The sequence below is a fragment of the Apodemus sylvaticus genome, chromosome 11 (genome assembly GCF_947179515.1).
Source record: "Apodemus sylvaticus chromosome 11, mApoSyl1.1, whole genome shotgun sequence".
NCBI lineage: Eukaryota > Metazoa > Chordata > Mammalia > Rodentia > Muridae > Apodemus > Apodemus sylvaticus.
In genome coordinates, this window is record NC_067482.1 from 5225881 (window position 1) to 5238981 (window position 13101).

Here is a 13101-nt window from a genome sequence, read left to right on the forward strand (position 1 = left end):
AAAAGGACCCAGATAGGATACATTTCAGTTACTACAATCAGAAAACCCAAGTACAGTGACAGGACATCTTACCCTAAACCCATAATGAGGGATGCTAAAGTACTGAATCCATGAAAGCTTAGGCAAGAAGCTTCCAGAATATAGTGATAGACCTGAAAAAAACTACAAAGAGCAGAACCACAAGTTAGTGCCAGTCCGGTGACTAAGAATCTAGACAAGCTCCTCCCTCTTCAAGACCCCCTACATCCTACTGACCACTTCTCCCCTTGTCTTTCAGACCAGATCTTTCAAAACACTCTTTCAGTTAACTCTAAACCAAAGTCTTCACTCTTGGCAAAGCCAGGGTTCTTTGTGGTTTTTAAAAGAAGGACCTGTCACCACACTCTGCAGAAGATGGTATGCAGTCTGTACACATCCTTTAAGCTTTAAATACATCTATTCTACATACTTACAATCATTCCAGATTCCTTATTATATCTCATTTATGTAGCTACACAGTTTATATTGTGTAATTCAGGGAGTGGCAATATTCAGAACAGAAACATTATTGGTTTCATATATGGTTAATATATGATCGGTTGAATCTCTGACAATATGACAGACCAAGTGTAGTTACTATTCTAATTATTAGCAGTTAGAATCCTAGAATACACAAATTTACTCTGCAGGATTGCTCAGAATTTTTACTCCAAACCATAAAAATGAGACAATCTGATTTACAAATAGCAATATGCACCACCCATCCCCATAAAGAGCATAACTCTAAAAAGCTGCTAAATGGGGAACTATGAGATCACAATAGATATTAATACTTATTGTGCCATAAAAATCCATTTTCTTCTTGATAAAAGCATAGGTCTACAATATGGACAAGATGACACCAAGTGACAGCATTTGAAATGGAAAAGCAATGTTTTGTTGTGGTGTGAGCTGATTAAGCAAGGCTTTCACAGATGCCCTTCTTCATGGAGAATGCTTGGAAGAACATGTAAGAGTTGGGGGCCTAACCCTTTTGAGCTTTCTCTAAGGGCATGAGGTAAAAAGAAAAAAAAAACAAAAAACAACCAACCAAACACACACAAAATCAACTACAGCAATATCAACTGCAACATGATGCTGGAGGAGTCAAGAATTCTCCATCAGATTTGGTGGAGTAGAGGATTTTAAAATAAGTCCTTCTGATTATTGGGATTTCCTCATTGTCTTTTGTTATGTGATGCTTCTCATTTCTGAGTTGTTTATTTTAGATATTCTCTCCCTGCCTTTTAGGACTTGTCCATTTTTTTTTTCTGAAAACACTGTCTTTTTATTTCCTTAATTCTTTGTCTTGTTCTCCTCTCCCTCCCTCTCTCTCTCTCTCTCTCTCTCTCTCTCTCTCTCTCTCTCTCTCTCTCTCTCTCTCTCTCTTTCTCTCTCTCTGTCTCTCTCCCCCTCTCTGTCTCTCTCTGTCTTTCTGTCTCTCTCTCTCCCCTCTCTATCTCTCTATCCCTGTCTCTCTTTTTTCTGATATATTCTTTATTTACATTTTAAGTGATCCTTCTTTGTCTTTTGACCCTGAGTTGGATAGTTTATAGCTGTCTTTTCCTTTTGTGTGTGCTTATTTCTTTTTCTTCTAGAGCTTTCAGGTGTATGGTTACATTACTAGCATGAGATCTCTTTTTGCATGTGAAACTTCGTAGTAAGAACTATCCTATTATCACCACTTTACTTGTCTCCCTTACATTTGTGCATGTTGTGCATTCTATTTGATTGAGTTCTAAAAAGTACTGAATTTCTTTCTCTATTTCTATCTTGACATATTTTTCTTTGGTAGACAGGTTTTCGTTTTCAGTGGGTCTGTATGCCTTTAATTGCTTCTACGTTGCTGATGTGGAACTTTGATCATGATGGGCTGTGAAGATGTGGGGTGGTTATTTTCATTTTCTTGGGTCTGTTGAGACTTGCTTTGTGTTCAATTATTTTCTCAGTTTTGGAGAAACAATCAGGAGGTGCTGAAAAGAAGGAATTTTACTTCATTTTTTATGGGATATTCTATAAATATGTTAGGTTTATTTGTTTTTTTAACACCAGTCAGTGCTGGCATTTCAATTTTTGTCTGGAGGGTCTGTGCTTTGGTGATTCAAGTCGGGTATTGAAGCCTCCCATTTTCAATGTATGAGGGTCCATGAGTGTTTCTAACTATGGGTGCTTTTATTTATTCGACATACATGCAAGTTTTGCAACATTCTCCTTTTATTTATTTATTTTTTCTTGATGAACATGTAGTTTCTATTTGCATTGCTTTGAATAATGTTCATTTGAGGTCTATTCTGTTAGATAATAAAATAACTCCACCAGATTATCTTTTAGGTCCATTTGATTGGAATATTGTTTTCCATCTCTTTTTCTTGAAGTATAACCCAGGGATGTTTCAACATCTCTGACCTCTGCCCCTTCTCTGGGAAGCTGATGTTATCACAGGTGTTTGCTCTTCTGTCCAGTGTGAGTCAGGCCAGCATGAGCCCCTTCTCAAAGGAATTTAGCCTCATGACTTGCTAAGAACTGTGTCCAGTTTGGGGATACTTGCTTATGTTGAAGAGCCACTTCTTTTTACTCAGCATGGATGTCTTAAAAGATATAACCCTGCATTTCCTCTCTTTTTCTTGCTTTCTTTGCAAGAAAAAGCTTGTCTGTGGGTGTGCTGTACTTCTAAAGTTCTACTCAAAGGGCCATGAGCTCCTGCCTGAGAAACTTACTCAGAAAGTACTTCTCTCCAAGTTGTTGTTCTTATGGAGTTCTTGCCACTCATTGGTGTGCCAAATGTTAGTGGTTGTTTTAGTAATGTTGCTTTTCTCATTACAACTTTCTCCTAAATAATTACTTCTCTAGTATTATATTCATTTATCAAGCTGTAAGGGAACAATAACTGAGCAGTATTCCTCTAATGTTATTCTTTAAATCTGACCAATCCCTAGTCAAAATCCTAGTGATACTTGCCTTTCAGTACTGATCTGGTTCTCTAGCATAGACGTGTTTTCTCATGACATCTCATGCACTCTCACCATAATGAATCCCTACTCCCTTTATCCTTGACCATTGAAGTCTTATTTTCTCACCTACTCAGTCATAGGCTTTCATTTACAAATTAGTAAATAAATGGCTAGGGATGCTTATAAAACATTGAGGAAGAAGATACTTAAAATGATGATTGCAGCCAATCAATCAATGATGTGTGGAAGCACATAATCAGTGTCTAAATAACACAATGGTAATCTTTGTGCAAAGCACAATAATATCCTGGCTGAATTTTTGATAGATTAATGTTTGTATATTTTGAGTTTTGGTGTTTATGTGTTTGCTTTAGAAGACAATGATTTTCTGTGTAGCTTTGACTGTTCTCCAACAGGCCTCTAACTTAGAGATGCACCTTGTTTTGGATCCAGAGTAATAATATTCTATGTGGTCTAACATGCCTAGATTTTGTTTGTTTGTTTGTTAGTTTTTATGATGGCAGATGGGCCTGTAATGTTGGGTTTCATACATGTGACATATATGCTGTTATGCTGATCTTCAGCCATATCTTGAATGCTTAAATTTGGCAGAGAATGTTATCCTGTTTTGCAGGTGGGTGTTTATTGATGGCAGTGATACTGGCTAAGCCTCCTGAGTCATTGGGTTATAGGTGCATGGCATTCTTCCTACCTGTTGTGTTGGTTTTGACTTTATGTTGGAATAAATGAGTAGTTTGCCTGATGCATGAATATGCATCCCATGTGTGAATGGTCCTTCCAGTAATCAGAAAATTGCCTCAGAACTCTTGAAGACAGAGTAATGGATACTAATGATCCCCTAGCCATTGAGTGCACTTATTTGCTGAAACAATAATTACTCCTAACTGCTCAGCCTGGCTAAAGGAGGAGGCTTCAATGTAATGAGTCACAGCTAGGATCACCCCATTGATTCTTGGGTGTCTCCTTTATTCCAGGTCTCTGTCTCTTCCTGGAGATCCCTGCCACCACCTCATCCCCAACAATAAAATTTCCATTCATTTCATGGTCATCTAGCCATCTCTCCTATCCCTCCTCACACTAGATCCTAAGCTCCATTCCCTTTCACATCCCCTCTCCATCTCAAATCCCTCCCTCCATCTGTCTTTTATGATGATTTTATTCCCCCTTCCAAGAGAGATTCAAAGTTCCTCATTTGGGTCTTCTTTATTCTTTACTTTGTTTGTGTCTGTGATGTATAGCAAGGTACCTATATTTTATACCTAGTATATACTTATAAGTGAGTAGCTATCATGCAAGTAATTTTGGGACTGGGATACTTCACTCAGGATGATATACTCAAATTCCACCCATTTGCATACAAAATTCATGATGTCTTTGTTTTTAATAGCTGAATGGTACTCCATTGTGAAGATTTATCATATTTTCTTTATCCATTCTTCAGTTAAGGGACATCTAAGTTGTTTCCAGTTTGTAGCTGTTAACAAATAAAGCTGCTATAGTTGAGCAAATGACTTTGTGGGATGTTGGAGCAACTTTTGGGTATATACCAAGGATTGTTTATAGCTAATTCTCGAGGTAAACTGTTTTCACATTTCTGAGAAACCACCAAATTGATTTTGACAGTGGTTGTACAAATTTGCATTCCCACCAGCAATGCAGAGGTGGTCCAGTTTCTCTACATCCTTGTCAGCATGTGCTATCTCTTCAGTTTTTGAATTTAGCCATTCTGGCTTGTGTAAAATGGAATCTAAGAATTTTATTCTTATCTCATTAGACACTGAAAAAGCCTTTGATAAAAATTTGACATCCCTTCATGTTAAAGGTATTAGACAAATCAGAGATACAGGGCATATATGTAAAGGTTATCAAAGTAATATAAAGCAAGCCAATACCCAACATCAAGCTAAACGAAGAGAACCTTAAAGAAATTCCACTAAAATCAGGGACAAGCAAAGGCTGCTCACTATCTCCCTATCTGTTCCATATAGTACTTGAAATTCTAGCCAGAGCAATAAAACAGCTAAAGGAGATCAAGGGGCTACAAATTGGAAAGGCAGAATTCAAAGCATCCCTATTTGCAGATGAGTAGATAGTATATATGGGTGACTCCAAAAAATCTACCAGAGAATTTCTACAGCTGATAAACACCTTCAGCAATATATCTGGATTCAAAATTGACTCAAGGAAGTCAGTAACCCTACAATTGATAAATATGCCAAGAAAGTAATAAGGGAAATGACATCCTTTAAAATAGCCACTAATAAAATACCTTGGTGTAACTCTAACCAAGCAAGTAAAAGATCTGTATGAAAAGAGCTTCAAATCCCTGAAGAAAGAAATTAAAGATTTCAAAAGGAAAGATAAAGATCTTCTGAGCTCATGGATAGGAAGAATTGTTGTAGTAAAAATAGATATCTCACTAAAAGCTCATTTCTATTTGCAGTTAATAATTATTCAAACAATATCTATGATGTGTGCTTAGTATTGTTGAACTGTTTGTCTCTTTATGTCTGTTAATTGGCCTTTCTCTTGCAAGGGTATTGTATTAATTTGGGTTCTCTAGAGTCACAGAACGTATGGATAGTCTTTATATAGTTAGGGAATTTGTCGATGACTTACTGTAGTCCAACTCCCCAACAATGATCAGCAGCATCTGAGGATGGAAGTCCAAGGATCTAGCAGTTTCTCAGTCCCACAAAGCAAGCAGGCAAGGAAGAGTGAGAGAGAATCTTCCTTCTTCCAGTGTCCTTATATATCTCCAGCAGAGGGTGTGGCCCAGATTAAAGGTGTGTGTATCCATGCCTTTAATCCCAAATGATCTTGAACTCAGAGATCTCCTTGTTTTAGCCACTATGCTTCAAGATCTCCATACCAAGATCCAGGTCAGAAACTTATATCTCTGAGCCTCCAAATTAGGATCATAGGTGAGCCTTCCATTTCTAGACTGTAGTTCATTCCAGATATAGTCAAGTTGACAACCAGGAATAGCCACTACAATCCACCCCTTGTCAACTTGACACAAATAATATCTCATGTCCACATGAAACAATAGCAAGATTGTGAATACGCCTAACATTATATAACTATTCCTCGTACAATCGCAAACACATTTGTAAATTTACAATGCGGAAATGTCCCTTGGGAACATTCTTTTAGTGTTTCAATACCAAATGATGTTAAAGGGATTGGAAGAAAGACAAATGTATCTTTAACAAAATAATATAAAAGCATTCATATTACTTATAATCCTCGTTTCTGCAACTGGTTACGTGGCCTTAGCTGGTATTTATAACTACCTTCCTCTGCTACCCATTCTGTATTTCCTTCACCTTCGGCAAGCACCTCAGCAGGTCTTGGTTCTTTTCCTGGAGGATTGACCCATACCTTCATTCCTGATGGGTCTGTGTACTTTGTCATCCTGCTTGGATTAGGCTGTTGTAGTTTCCCATTGACTTTAATCACAGGACATGGTAGTACTAAGAGACGCCCTAGGGAATCTCCTGCTCTCCAGACATAATCCTGCTTACCTCCATTGTGGAGAGGTAATCCATTTCCCCATGGTAATCTGGATCTATCACCCCTCCTAACACTGTTATTCCTTTCTTAGCCTGTTGGTTTAAGGGCATTAGAAGCCCAAAATGGCCTGGGGGAAGTCTGAGCTTCCAGTTCAATGGAATGTTTCTTGTGGCTCCTGGTAGGAGCACTCCCCCCTCTGGAACCAAAACTTCTAGGCCAGCAGAACCTAAATTTGTGGGGACAGGAAGCAAAAATTTTCCTAGAGGGTCACTAGGAGTGATAGTGAGTGGAACTATTCCCTTTTCCACCCCTTGATTCCTGGACCCATGGATCCTGGCTATGGGAGAAACTGTACTATATATTGAATGCTGATTCATAGCATATACTGCCTTCTGAAGAACTCTGCCCCAGCCCTCCATGCTGTTGCCCCCTAATTGGTGCTGTAACTGTGTCTTCAAAAGGCCATTCCATCTTTCTATCAGACCAGCTGCTTCAGGATGGTCATGGTAAGACCAGTGAATTCCATAATCGTGGGCCCACTGTCGCACTTCTCTGGCTGTGAAATGAGTTCCTTGGTCAGAAGAAATACTGTGTGAAATACCATGATGATAGATAAGGCATTCTGTGAGTCCACGGATCGTGGTTTTGGCAGAAGCATTACATGCAGGAAAGGCAAATCCATAACCAGAATAAGTATCTACTCCAGTAAGAACAAAACGCTGTCCTTTCCACGGGGGAAGTGGTCCAACATAGTCAATCTGCCACCAGGTTGCTGGCTGGTCACCTCGAGGAATGGTGCCATATCTGGGGCTCAGTGTTGGTTTCTGCTGTTAACAGATCTGGCATTCAGCAGCAGCTGTAGCCTGGTCAGCCTTGGTGAGTGGAAGTCCATGTTGCTGAGCCCAAGCATAACCTCCGTCTCAGCCACCATGGCCACTTTGTTCCTGTGCCCACTAGGCAATAACTGGGATGGCTGGGGAAAGAGGCTGACTGTCCACAGAACGGGTCATCTTATCCACTTGATTATTGAACTCCTCCTCAGCTGAAGTCACCTTTTGGTGAGCATTTACATGGGACACAAATATCTTCACATCTTTTACCCATTTGGAGAGATCTATCCACATACTTATTCCCCAGATGTCTTTCTCACCAATTTTTCAATTGTGATCTTTCCATGTCCCTGACCATCCAGCCAATCCATTGGCTACAGCCCATGAGTCAGTGAACAATCATACATCTGGCCATTTCTTCTTTCAAACAAACTGTAATACCATGTGTACTGCCCGAAGTTCTGCCCATTGTGAAGATTTTCCTTCACCTGTATCTTTCAGGCTTGTCCCAGAAAGGGGTTGTAATGTTGCAGCTGTCCACTTCTGGGTGGTGCCTGCATAACGTGCAGAGCCATCAGTAAGCCAGGTCCTAGTCTTCTCTTCTTCAGTCAACTGGTCATAGGAAACACCCCATGAGGCTATAGGCGCATGCTTGGCAGCAGATTTCATTGTAACAGGAGTAGAAACCATAGGCATCTGAGCAACTTCTTCATGTAACTTGCTTGTGCCTTCAGGACCTGCTCTGGCCCGATCACATATATACCACTTCCATTTGATAATAGACTGCTGTTGTGCACACCCTACTTTATGACTTGGAGGGTCTGATAACACCCAGCTCATGATGGGCAGTTCAGGTCGCATAGTAACTTGGTATCCTATTGTCAAACGTTCAGTTTCCACTAAGGCCCAATAGCAGGCCAAGAGCTGTTTTTCAAAGGGAGAGTAGCTGTCTGCAGATGATGGTAGAGCTTTGCTCCAAAATCCCAAAGGTCTCTTCTGTGATTCACCTACAGGGGCCTGCCAGAGGCTCCAAACAACATCTCTATCTGCCACTGACACCTCAATTACCATTGAGTCTGCTGGATCATATGGTCCAAGTGGTAGTACAGCCTGTATAGCAGCCTGGACCTGTTGAAGAGCCTTCTCCTGTTCTGGGCCCCACACAAAGCTAGCAGCTTTCCAAGTCACTCGGTAAATACACCTGAGTAACACACCTAAGTGAGGAATGTGCTGTCTCCAGAATCCAAATAGACCCACTAAACGTTGTGCTTCTTTCTTGGTGGTGGGAGGGGCCAGGTGCAATAACTTATCTTTCACCTTAGAAGGAATATCTCTGCATGCCCCACACCACTGTACTCCTAAGAATTTCACTGAAGTAGATGGTCCTTGAATCTTGGTTGGATTTATTTCCCATCCTCTGATATGCATATGTGTTACCAATGAATCCAAAGTGGTTGCTACTTCCTGCTCACTTGGTCCAATCAGCATATCATCATCAATATAGTGCACCAATGTGATATTTTGTGGAAGAGACAAATGATCAAGGTCCCTTCTAACTAAGTTATGACACAGGGCAGGAGAGTTAATATACCCTTGAGGCAACACTGTAAAGGTATACTGCTGGCCTTGACAACTGAAAGCAAATTGCTTCTGGTGGTCCTTATGTACAGGTACTGAGAAGAAGGCATTTTCCAGGTCAATAGCTGCATACCAGGTTCCAGGAGATGTGTTAATTTGCTCAAGTAACGAAACTACATCTGGTACAGCAGCTGCAATTGGAGTTACTACCTGATTTAATTTTCGATAGTCAACTGTCATCCTCCATGATCCATCTGTCTTCTGCACTGGCCAGATGGGAGAGTTAAAGGGAGATGTGGTGGGAACTACCACCCCTGCATCTTTCAAGTCCTTGATTGTGGCAGTAATTTCTGCGATTCCTCCAGGAATACGAAATTGTTTTTGATTCACTATTTTCTTTGGCAGAGGCAACTCTAAAGGCTTCCATTTTGCCTTTCCAACCATAATAGCCCTCACTCCACAGGTCAGAGAACCAATATGAGAATTCTGCCAATTTCTGAGTATATCTATCCCAATTATATATTCTGGAACTGGGGAAATGACCATAGGATCTGTTCGGGGACCCACTGGACCTAATCAGTCAAAACTCCTTTAATCACCTGTCCTCCATAAGCCTCTATTCTAACTGGAGGGCCACAATGTTTCTTGGGATCTCCTGGGATCAGTGTCAATTCAGAACCAGTATCCAATGGCCCCCGGAAAGTCTGATTATTTCTTTTCCCCCAGTGTACAGTTACCCTTGTAAAAGGCCGTAGGTCCCTCTGGGGAAGAATTGGAGAAAGACTACAGCAAAACTTTTAGGTGTCTTAACAAGATCTTTCCTCAGGGGAACCCGGCCACCCCTTCATTCAAGGGGTTCTGAATCTGTAAACTGGCTCAAGTCTGGAAATTGATTCACTGGCCGAGATTGCCTTTTGCCACGATCCAATGCAGCCTTTCTATCATTTGTTTGAGGATTTTTCTGCTTGTACAGATCAAACAGATATGCAGTAGGTTTCCTATGTATTTCATCCCCGGAAACACCATGATTGATTAGCCAGCACCAAAGGTCCAAATGAGTCATACCATTAAAAGTTCCACCTCTCTGCCCATTACGGGGCATATCATTATAAACATTGTTTTGTCTACACTGTCCATTATAATAACTACCATCACCTTGTCTCTGGCGATTCAATGCTGCCACCTGGCCCTTGTTAACTTGGGGCCCAATTAAACCCATTGAATTTAATTCATCTAATTGAGCAGCAGCATCTCCAACCCTAAGGTCTAGCACAAGGAAAAGGGCAAGAACAAAACTCTTTAAATGTGCTGGTGCCCCTCTCACCAATTTGCGTCTTATAGGACTGGTGAAGGGCATATCTTCTGGACCTTCCCACTGTGGAGGATTAGGTTTTACACAATGTATCCACTCTAGCATTGCAATTTCCCTAAGCCTTAAAATCCCTTCATCAACACTAAGTCAAGGGATATCAGGCATCTCCAACTCCTTTTGAGTAGGCCATGTTTTGATAAATACTTCATTCAACCAATCAAACAAACTTTTGACACCTTTTGTAACTGTGCGAGCTTCCATATTAAACCTAGAATCTCCACTCAGAGGGCCCATGCCAATAAACTCAGCCTGCTCTAGTTTTATGTTCCTTCCACCATTATCACACACTCTTAAAATCCATTCCCACGCGTATTCTCCAGATTTCTGCTTGAATGAATTAGCAAACTCATTAAGCTCCTTATTAGTATAGTGTATTTCCTCATGGACTACACTTTCTACCTCCCCTCTAGGAGCCTGCTTTGCCTTGAGTCTGGTTATAGGTCTAGAAGAAACTATTGGTGAGCCTTGAGAAACACCAGTATTGTCAGCAAAAGTCAATGCTGGTTTATCAGGCTCTGAGGGATTATTTTCCTCAAGTGGAAAAGGCATTATTTCAAGGGGTGGGGCTGAGGGTACTACTTCTTCAGGTGGAGCAAATCCTTGAAAATCTGAAGATTCAAAATTCTCAATTTCAACAGGGTCTTCCCACACATCCCCATCCCAAGTTATAGGATCCCATTCTTTGCCAATTAATGCCTTTACTTTAACTGCTGACACCTTCTGAGGTTGAGACTTAAATTTTCGCTGTAATTCAGCCAACCTTATAATGAGGGCTTCAGTTTGATTTTCTGCTACTTAAGCTCTAAGGCTGCTAGAGAGTAGATTCTCTTCAAGGACACACTTAGCAACTTTTAGATTGTTTACTTGAGTCTGGAGTTCTTCAATTTTATCACACAACTCCTTCCTTTCCTTCATTGTCCCTCCCCGCCCCCCAGATGCTAAGAGCAACCAGCCAGCAAAATCATTTTTTGATTCTTTTCCCAACTTGGAGAAAGTATTGTATACCACTGAATCACCTAATTCATCAAGATAATCAAAGGCATTAGCTTCTTTAAGATTGAGATATAGTTTCATACACGGGAATTCAATATTCTCCAAGCTCCCAGGAGGGAGAGAATCTGGAGAAGTTTCAGTAGTTGAAGGTGCTATTGGATCAACCAACCAACTCCAAAATTTTGAAACATTCATCCTTATACTTCTGCTCCTCTAGAACCACTCTTGGTACCAACTTCTGTATTAGTTTGGGTTCTCTAGAGTCACAGAACGTATGGATAGTCTTTATATAGTTAAGGAATTTGTTGATGACTTACAGTCTATAGTCTAACTCCCCAACAATGATCAGCAGCAGCTGAGGATGGAAGTCCAAGGATCTAGCAGTTTCTCAGTCCCATGAAGCAAGCAGGCAAGGAAGAGTGAGAGAGAATCTTCCTTCTTCCAATGTCCTTATATATCTCCAGGGTGTAGCCCAGATTATTGGCATGTGGGTCTCTAGCAGAGGGTGTGGCCCATATTAAAGGTGTGTGTATCCATGCCTTTAATCCCAAATGATCTTGAACTCGGAGATCTCCTTGTCTTAGCCACTATGCTTCAAGATCTCCATACCAAGATCCAGGTCAGAAACTTATATCTCTGAGCCTCCAAATTAGGATCATAGGTGAGCCTTCCATTTCTAGACTGTAGTTCATTCCAGATATAGTCAAGTTGACAACCAGGAATAGCCACTACAGCTATATCATATTCAAAAGGTAAAGGCAGATGTGGACCTTACTGTTCAGTTTCTTTCTAAAATCATTTAATGATTACATTATAACTTCTATGTCTAGAGATAAGTGGGGGTAAGACCAGCATAATTTGAATATATTGTCAATGAAAAATACATGTCCAATATGTGAGCACCATGCTAGTTTTGTACACATGTGCAGGATATTTGAGAAGGCAGTTACATGTGATGATGTGCATGCAAGCTTTATTCAGAAAGAATGGACTTTGTTGGATATTTCCCAGAAGACTCTCTACAGAGATGTGATGTTGGAGATCTATAGGAACCTCACTGCTATAGGTAAGACTGTGAATGTTGTTTCCCTTTATAAGATAAGGGGGCAAATATTTTTTTTGTTTGTGTGTTTGTTTGTCTGCTGGCTTGCTTGCTTTTGTTTTTGTAACTGATGCTCTTCTATACTTCCAATAGAGAAGAAGGAAGGATGAGGTGAATTATCAGTCAAGGTTCTAAGGTTCATTGGAGATAGTAACTTGAATTTTGTATAATTCTCAATAATATATCATACATTTTCTGGTACTGTGTTTTAGGTTATTATTGGGAAGACCACAGTATTGAAGAAATTTGTCAAAACTCTAGAAGACAAGGAAGGTATCATTTTTTTTATTTTCTTTTCTTTTTGTTTTGTTTTGTTTTGTTTTTTGTTGTTTTGGTTTTTTTTTTTTTATTTTATTTTTTTCCGAGACAGGATTTCTCTGTGTAGCCCTAGCTATCCTGGAACTCACTTTGTAGACCAGGCTGGCCTCGAACTCAGAAATCCGCTTGCCTCTGCCTCCCAAGTGCTGGGGTTAAAGGCATGCGCCACCACTGCCCAGCATAAGGTAATTTTTATTTGTGTGCTGATCCAAATATGTCTCTGACGATATCTTAATGTGTTCTTGAAGTTTTACTTAAAAATCAGAAGTGTAAATGAGCAGAGCTTTAAGGATATTGAGTATTACATTCTCACAAATGCATTTACCTCTGTGTCAGGTATATGATCTGTGTTTACAAGGCATTCCTTTAAGACAGACAACATGGAAACAATGCCTTAAAAGA